The 9675-nt window shown below is 38.3% G+C and overlaps 1 non-coding gene and 1 pseudogene across 1 annotated transcript; one reads left to right on the top strand and one right to left on the bottom strand.

Annotated features, from left to right (window-relative positions):
• Positions 1–4824: 4824 nt before the first annotated feature.
• On the bottom strand, positions 4825–4930 carry LOC122107313. The gene has a single exon (XR_006147335.1). It is a non-coding gene; the product is annotated as a U6 spliceosomal RNA (small nuclear RNA).
• A 623-nt stretch (positions 4931–5553) lies between these two features.
• On the top strand, positions 5554–6629 carry LOC122107270 (annotated as a pseudogene).
• The last annotated feature ends 3046 nt before the right edge of the window (positions 6630–9675 follow it).

Here is a 9675-nt window from a genome sequence, read left to right as displayed (position 1 = left end):
TATGTTCTCAAATAAAATAAAATTTAAAAAAAAAAAGAAGACAAACTATTGTTCAACCATTCTGGAAAGCAATTTGGAGATTCTGCAAGAAACTAATCATAGAACTACCCTGTGATCCAGAAATACCACTCTTGGGCTTTTCCCAAAAGATTACAAATCAGGAGACAGAAAGCCACTTGCACAACCATAATCAAGGTATGGAAACAGCCCACATGCCCCTCAATGGACGAACAGATCAATAAAATGTGGTATAAATACACAATGGAAATTTGCTCATCCATTTGAAAGAATGATTTTACATTGTTCACAAGGAAATAGATGGAGCTGGGGTCGGGGCAGTGGGGAAGAGGGGAGGAGGAATACATTAAGTGAAGTCAGGCCCAGAGAGATAAAGAACACATGTTTCTCTCATTTGTGGTTGAATTAGATCTAATTTATAAATATACAAGTAAACACATATGGATTTGTATGCAAATGTATTATGTGAAGTATGGTATTTGCAGAGGAGAATTCAAATAGTATAATTCCTTAGAAAAAAATGAACTCACAGTCCAACAAAATGAATACCATGAAACAGGCACTTGAAAGTTATGGGGAGAAGTCAAGAGGTGGAAGGTTAAATAAAAGAGGAGAGGAGAGGAGAATGCAGTTATGATATTCACTGCATAGCCTCTGAAACTAGGAAAACTGACGGGAAGGGTAGAGTTGGGAGGGATGGAGGGAAATCATGGAAGGGGTGACATTGATCAAGATACATTGGACTGTCAATTGACTTGTTAAAGGATAACTCCTTTGTACAACTACTTAAAGATAATAAAAATATAATAAAAATAAAAATAAATAAATAAATAAAAACAACACAAATTCAATCACTTACTTCAGGTAATTTTCACTTATTCATGAAAGAGAATCATGGACTTCTTCATTTCAGTTTCTATAATGGTAGGCATTATCCTCTCTACTGCCTTTCCTATGCATTGGCCATAATAAATATACTCTCTTTCCAATACTATTAAATTTAGAAATATTAAATGTGTTTGCCTCCCTCCAAGTAAATTCACCATAGTAATTTACACTACTCACAAAAACCCAAACATATACACATTAGTTAATGGCAATGTTTCTCATAATGGTGAAAAACTAGAAACTTCAGTGTTCCACACTAGTTATATTATAGTATTCTCTATAAAAGATTATTTTATAGTGTTTTTATTTTTTTAATTTTTTTATTGTGAAAATACTGTACAGAGGGGTTACAATTACATGGGCAAGATAATGAGTACATTTCTGATCAAGCATTGTAGCCTCCTCCTTTGTTTCCCCTTCCCATCCCTTCCCATCCCTTCCCATCCTCCCCCCGACCCCCCTCACCCAATCCTCCCCGGCCCTCCCCCCCTTGCCCCCCCCACCAAAGTTGTAAAGTTCGTTTTCGATTTGTACATCCCGTTGTAATGGGTCCACCTGTATCCCTGTTTTTAAAGTGATTCTTATTTACTGACATGAGACAACCACATTTCAGGCTTGTGAGTAAAATTGTAAATTACAAAACTCTATTTTGATTCTATTTATGTGTGAGGACTATTTTGTGTATGGAAATAAAGAAGGCATAAAAATCTGCTTCAGAATTTTAACAGTTCTTTTACATTGGTAGGTTTTAAGATGCACTTCACTCTTATACTCTTCTGTGTTGCTTCTGTTTTAAATGTTCGTATATATTTATATATATAAAGGATTAGAGATATAGCTTAATGACAGTAATAATCTAGCATGCTTAAGATACCAGGTTCAATATCTGCTAGCACAAAAATCACAAATGTAATATAGTTTCATATTGGAAAAATGTTTAAGCTGTATCTTAGCTGTCACTTTCCAGCACAACAAAATTTCATTCAATGGAAACACAAAGTAACATAAACTAAGGTTAGCAATCTAGTTTATAGAGATCACTTCTACCTAGTTTCTATAATCAGAATGTTGCCTGTTATTACTCAATCTATAATGAAAATAATGAGGTTTCAAAAGTACACTCAGAGTTAATTCTTTCACTTCAGATTTCAACATTATAGCATAAAGGTAGATTCTACATATAGACCATAATTCCAATGAAACCTTGGGTAAAAATCTTGTTGCAGATGAGTTTCTAAGTGATAATGTTTTTCTCTTTCTGACCACATTTCCAATTTATGAAGTCATAGATGTAACAGTACCAGAAAACTTACTGGCTGTCAAATAAAGAAAAAATAAGAGAAGCTCTAAACTATATTTGTTAACACACCCAGTAGTATATCAGACAAGATATTGTGAAATAAGTTCTATAGTTTAAGCTTCTTTTACCTGTTAAAGTATTTTTTCAAATAAGAAAGTAATAGACAGACAAAATACGCCATCAAGTTTTCTATTTTAAAATCTAACCACCAGAATTTACCAACTAAGACTGTAAAATAGGAGAATAAACAGGAAAAGATTCTAAAATTCTATTGGAACAATAACCTGTGATATCACGAGTTATTCCACCAGAGTATGAATGAAGTTTGATTTTAAGGCTAGCCCATCCATTAAACAGATGCTACATTAAACATAAAGTTGCTTAATAACAAAGTATTTGTGTCACTGGTTATTCTGTTAAACACGCACTATATTCATCATGGTTAAAACAATAAAGATTAATTTGTACTTTAAGTCATAGTTCAGTTGGTTGCATAGCTGTTCAGGAAAGCTCTCATTCATCTAAATGGTGACTTACAGACAAGATTCTTCCATATTGCAGTTTAACATTTGGAATATGTAGTTTCCAAGGTTGCCACAGAACAGATGCTGGGGAATAAAATAGAGGATTTTATGGACTGAGCTGGAAATAGCATATACCATTTACACCTATGTGCCTTTGTCTAGAAGTTAACCAAGAAAGGATTGAAAATATAGTTTGGTACCTAGGAAGACAAAATGGATTTGTGAACATGACGAATGCTGCTGTAGTTTGATGTTAACTGTTCTTTTTATCTTTGTAGAACATATTAGATACTATGGTAATTTCTTTCCTTTTCTGTATGCCTCAAACTCATGTGGCAAAGGAACACTCACTGCTCTAAAGTATAGACCTAAAAGTTATTATCTCCAGCTTCTCTCTTTCCTCAGTGCTCCCACAGTCATCAACATTCCTGTGGCTCATTTTTTTCAGCCTATGCCTTTATCACCCCCACCATCAGCCCACATGTTCAACTACCCTCTCCTGGAAAGAAATCTCTGCCTCCACTCTGACCTCAACCACAATTTTCCCACCCCATCCAATGTCACCTCCACCAATACAGAAACAATAACAAATCTTTATTATCCTAAGACATAGTATCACTTCTCCTTACCTTTACACCTCAGTAGGTTAACTTTAAGCTCTATAATCTGAGACTACCTAACTTTCTGATCCTTTTGCTCAATATTATAGTCCAACCAGTTGTATTATATTCTGTCTCCAGGACGTCTTTACTATCTGTAATTTTCTGCACCCTACTGTCCAGTCTCCTGTTCTCTATTAGTTAAACATAGGCTTCTGTGACAGGAAAACATAAACATTTCATTCTGCTGAAAAATTTCAGACTATTTTCTTCTAGTTTCATGGAATAACCAATAAATTCTCATCATCTAAATCACCCATCTCCATAATGGCACACCAGAATTTCTTGATCTGAACTGTAAGTTGGTACTTACTGTTGAGCCTTCCCCTATGGTCACATTCTCCTTATTCTCCCCAACTTCTAGTATTCTACTCTCTACTATGACATCAGCTTGGATGTGGTGGGGAAGTGAGGGTGGGGAGGTTTTTTCATTTTTTTTTTTTTTTTTTTTGGGTCCGGTCATGGGGCCTGAACTCTGGGCCTGGGCGCTGTCCCTCAGCTCTTCAGCTCAAGGCTAGCGCTCTCCACTTGAGCCACAGCGCCACTTTCGGCTTTTTTCTTTTTGCTTATGTGGTGCTGAGGAATCAAACCCAGGGCCTTTGGCATGCAAGGCAAGCGCTCTACCACTGAGCCACCTTCCCAGCCCATGGGGAGGTTTTTTCTTTTCATCTTCTCATGACAGTTAACATGATGTACTGAGTTTTAGAAAGCTATATTGTTTTGACTAATAAACCAAAATTAATAAAAAGACAATAATAATGATAATAACGGTGATTTGCAGAACAAAATAAAAAATCAGTGGCTTGACAGAAGTTAGTTTCTTCTCTCCTAAAGTCCAAATTAGGTATTAGTTAAGTAGCTCTTCTCTTGAAGCAGGAATAGATTTCTTCCATGGATTCTGCTTAACTTTGATACTTGGCTTCCAGTGTCACTAGTGCAAGAAGAGAAAGGATAATGATTAGGAGAGATTTCTAAACTAGGCCTGAAAATAGCACATATCGTGGGACTGACAATATTACATGGCTAGAACTTATTTACATGGCTAGACTTAAAAATCAAAGTAGGGTGTGAACTTAAAGGATACTCAATCTGAAAAATAGCTTTCCATTAACTATTTTCCTATCACTCCAGCTCCTTCCTCTTCTGCATATTTCTAGTATTTTCAGAACCTTCCTAATATGCTGCATCAAACTCTGAACTGGAATCTGTTAAATATCTCACAATATCTCCTACAACTACAAAATTGCTCTGCACACTAAATGAGTTCCTTACATATGGACTAAGGAGACAAACAATAATCTCTTAGGAGCTATTAAAGTATATATAGGCATTTATTTATATTCTAAGTGGTCCCAGACTTCTAGAAATTGAGAGTTTGGCTCTACACATTTGATTGTTCCTTTTCTTGCCATATAGCCATACATTTGCAATATTTTAAAATATGGAATGCTTCAGCAATTTGTCATCCTTATACAGGAGACATGCTAATATCTGCATCATTTCAATCTTAGTATACAGTATATCTTGCTGTAGCAAGTACTTGATATTGCTATTGCCTTCAGCATGTTGATGCTCTAGCCAGCCCTTCTTTACTGTTTCTACAATATGCAGCAATGGATTCTACAACAAATACAATCAAATAAATATAATCTCTAACAAATGTAATTATTCCATATATTACATTGTTATATATATTATATGTAGTTACTAATATGTATTTGATTATAGTTTAAAGGAGAATAAATAACAGCAAAACTGTTCAGGCTGTGGCCCATGGGAGCACTTGTTCACTTTGTAGATGCCCATCCCTAAAATAATATAAACTTGTCTTCTTTCCTCTCTTCCCACCATTACTATGTGTTCATTGAAGAGTATTTAATAAATGAAGTCATCTAAGAATTCTAACCAAATCTACAATTTTATCAGCAATTCACCTTTATATTATCCCAATAAACCAAGACAGGAAGAGATGCCAAAGAAGAAATTAGAGAGCTAAAGAAGTCTTAAAAGTGTGGTGGATATTAAAGCAGATAGTTGTGACAGAGCTACAATAGATTTTCAATAGCATCCTAGTTAACCCATGACAAGTCGATACATCCCAAGGGTTTCATAATGCCTCTTCTTTAAACACAACATAAGGTCTCTGGTGCTGAGGGAAGCGTCGGGCGCGGACGACATGTTCCAGGGTGCAGACGGCGAGGTTGGCCGGCGGAGTTCCAGGTCCATGAAGCCCCCAGGAGGAGAAGCAAGCAATATTTTTGGAAGTCCAGAAGAAGCGGTTCCTTCATGCAGGCCTAATAGGATGCATCAAATATTTTTGGACCAACCGAAGGGCCTTAGAACATACAAAGAGAACAAACCCCCCAGGGGGGAAAGGAAGTGGTATCTTTGACGAATCAACTCCTGTGCAGACCAGACAACGTCTGAACCCACCTGGTGGGAAGACCAGTGGCATTTTCGGGTCCCCAGTCACTGCCACTTCACCCTTGGCACACCCAAACAAACCCAAGGACCATGTTTTTCTGTGTGAAGGAGAAGCCACAAAAGCTGATCTTACAGCTGCAACACATGCCGTGCCCCAAAAAGAGCCTGGTGGGAACTCCCGAGGAGACCATGCAAAGGCACCTGAGCCCATACTTGCAGTGGACAGCCATGAGCCTAGGCTGGGGCCCCGGCCTCGCTCCCACAACAAGGTCCTGAATCTTCCAGGAGCAAATCCAGCATCTCCTTCTACTGAGAAGCACCTGCTTTGCCTGTAGCCAGACCAGACACTTGAGAGATAGGTGACTGAATGTTAGTGTTTCCTTTCATGCAAACTAGTGGGTGGGGGATGGTTATTGCACATGAGGCTGGCTGCTTAATGGCTTTGTTGCCCTCTTAAGAGCCACACAGAGGACTGTGCCTTCTAGGCTGCTGTGAAACACATTTAGGGATAAAATGAGACTCATGGAATCTATGCATTGGTGGTTCTATATGGAGCAAAACCAAGATGAGAGAAGAAACTTGGCAGGACCTTCCCTGTCCAGGTATCAGCAATCTTCCCTGGTCAGGCATCCAGGAATGGATAAAAGAAATCCAAACAACCTGTCTGTCTCTGGGGAAATGTGGGAGTGAAGTGTAAATGGAAATACTACAAAGCTGGTCTCTGCCTTAAACATTCCCTGGTAGGGAGTGCTGCTGCCAGCATGGCCTTCCCTCCCAAGATTACCTTTCCATCTTACACCCAGTGTATTGTCCTGCAGTCTTGAAACCAGTTCTCAGTCTTCTGCTTTGTGAAAGATTTTTATACACTAATTCTCTGAATTGTCCATTCCTGAATCTAAAACAATGGCCCAGTCTCACAAATCTTCGAGGGCTGGCTCTGCTCCTTGTCATGCCAGGTTTGCTTCTAGATTGTTCTTTTTGTTTGTCTCATCAACCCTAAGTCTAGGCCCCCTTCCACAGTTCTTTCTATACAAGACCTCTAGCCTCTGCAGAACTTAAAACATTCAGATATTTCCAAGTACTGGGCTTAATCAGTTTCTTCCTTTCTGTTCTGTTCCTGTAGTTGGTGGGAAGAAGATGTGCATGAGAACCTTGGGTTTGTAGGTTGGTTTCTTTAATAATACCTGAAAAGTTGTTTTTAAATAACAGCTTCTCGTAAATGCCTATAGACCCAATTTCTAACATCTGGGGGCAGGGGAAGAGTCCCTTTCTCAGGCACACCAAAGAAGAAAAAGAGCTTTTCCAAGCCCCTGTGGTAAGCTTGAAAGCCTCTGGAACACATTCACAAATTCTGCTCCTTCGGCCAAGATGTTAAGTAGTCTGCCAACAGAGATACTGTGCTGGTACAAGTTGTGTTGCATCTTCTGTCTGGTAGAGATCTCTGCTCAGCCCAGAAGGGCTGCAGCCTCCGTTCCCTACTTCCCTCCCGCCTGGTGGATAACAGTTAACAGGAGAGGTTCTGGATGCTGCTATTGCTCCTGTCTGCAGAGTTCACACCAGATGCCAGGTGTCATCATTTTTATTAAGCTTAAGAAAAGCAACAGCTTGTACAGTCACACTCGTGTTTGCTTAACTTCATAAGTACCTGCAGGAGCTCTGTTTGCTATTCCTGACCTATTGAGAGGTCTGCACTGGGCTTTGTCAACCAAAGAGTCCCCTCCCCTTCAGTTGTCCTGCAGACTCTGGAGCCAAGAAACAAGTATTTCATGTGATGGTCAGATTGCAAATGGGTTATAGTTAAAATCATTTATAAGGATGTCATTTCAAATTAAGGGCATGTTTGGTTGTTTTTTGCTGTTTCAAAGAAATGTCATTACTGTTTCTTAACTTTTTAAACCAAAACACAGTAACTTGTTTAACTTACCAGCAAATACTGATGGTAGCAATGAACATTTTGTGACTGTTTTCTTAATGAGAACTTGACTTGTGAATTCTGAATTGGATTGCCAAGAAATCCAATGTTAATTACTGTGTTGGTCCAATGGAAAGTAATTCTCCAGTTCTGCCCACTGATGGGGACTTGTGGGTGGAGAAGGGGAACCTACAGCAGCAGCCCAAGGTGCCCTCAACTCCCTGGGCAGCAGAGTGCCTACCTTACTTTCCCTTTCTCCCCCTTGTCTTCCTGTGAGGCTGTGGGTTGGGCTTAGGGCCTAAGCAGTGCAGAGGATCATCTGAGCCAGTTATCATTTGCATGGGACCTCTGGAATGCCTGTGTGTGGATGAACACTGTTCATACCATCTTTGTTGCATTGAGAAATTACTAGTCTGTATTAAGCCTTAAAACTTCTTTTAAGTGCATTTGGTGCCAACTTTTTTCTACAGCTGTATGAAAACAAGAAACCTGTCCTCACATCACAATGCAATTTTGATAGGAACATTTTGTTATTTTTATGAAGTAGAACAGGATATAACAACTGAATTAAACTTAGTTAACCGTGAAAAAAACAAACACAACATAAATATGAAAATATAGATATAATTGAATCAAATCAACTTCATGAAGAATTAATATGGCTTGTCAGAGGCATCTGTCTGAATAGCATTGAATAGAGGCACAAATCAATTTCTAAAAGGAAACTAGAAGAATAATTCATGTATTTTTTAAACAAAAATGGTAATAATTTCCATGTTAAAGGAAAAAATACTTCAAATATTTCCAAGAATATTAAAGTCCATAGGCTCAGTAAAAAGTTCTATGTACCAAAATCAATATCATTGTATAAGTTAATGTTTGTAAAGGTTGTAATTTTAATTGACTTCTGTTCCCTTGGGCCATTATTTTTATCATCACATTGACTAAAGTGCTTTGAGCTAAATGTTAACAGAATGTAGTTTGAAATGAAGCAGACAAAAATTTCTTTAAGCCACACTGACCTCTAGAGACACAAGATTATAAAGATGCTGGAGTAAAATAAAAATGTGTCTCACAAAATCAACGTGAGTAAAATGGGTTTATAGTTTGTCACAAGAAAGGACAATAAACTGAACTGTGTGCAATACTCCATTAAATATATGGCATTGCACGTTATTAAAATTTCACTGCAAAGACAAAAAGACAAAGGCAAAGAGAAATAATCTAAACCAAAAAAAACTTTGCAACAACTGAAAATGCCCAATGTTACAAACAATTGAAATGTATGTAATGGAAAAGACAGAGAATGGTACATCCATAGACCTAGGTTTTAGTCGTTTCTGCTACATAATATCTTTGGCAAACCACTTACTTCCCTCTCTGAGGCTTCACTGTCTTCCGCAGTTGAGGTTTTAACCCAAATTTTCAGTTCCTTTGCTCACTACAAACTAAAAAATACTATTTTCCAAGCCGGGCACTGGTGGCTCACACCTGTAATCCTAGCTACCTAGGAGGCTGAGATCTGAGGATCACAGTTCAAAGCCAGCCCAGGCAGGAAAGACCCTGAGACTCCTATCTCCAATAAACCACCAGAAAACCGGAATTGGTGCTGTAGCTCAAGTGGTAGAGCACTTGCCTTGAGCTGAAGAGCTGAGGGACAGCACCCAGGCCCAGAGCTCAAGCCCCACGACCGACAAAAAAAACCAAAAAAACAAAAAAACTATTTTCCAATTTAAAAAGCAACCACAAAACCAAAAGAAATCTACATTAAATTTACCTATTAAAAATCCTCTATTAGCCAGGTGCTGGTGGCTCATGTCTGTAATCCTAGCTACGTCTGTAATCCTAGCTACTCAGGAAGCTGAGATCTGAGGGTCATGGTTCAAAGCCAGTCCAGGCAGGAAAGTCTGTGATACTCTTATCTCCAATTAACCACCAGAGCACCAAAAT

This window comes from Dipodomys spectabilis, unplaced genomic scaffold (assembly GCF_019054845.1).
Source record: "Dipodomys spectabilis isolate Male_0828 unplaced genomic scaffold, ASM1905484v1 ptg000050l, whole genome shotgun sequence".
Classification (NCBI taxonomy): domain Eukaryota; kingdom Metazoa; phylum Chordata; class Mammalia; order Rodentia; family Heteromyidae; genus Dipodomys; species Dipodomys spectabilis.
The sequence above is the reverse complement of the archived record's forward strand: the minus strand, read 5'-3'. Positions and strand labels throughout refer to the sequence as shown.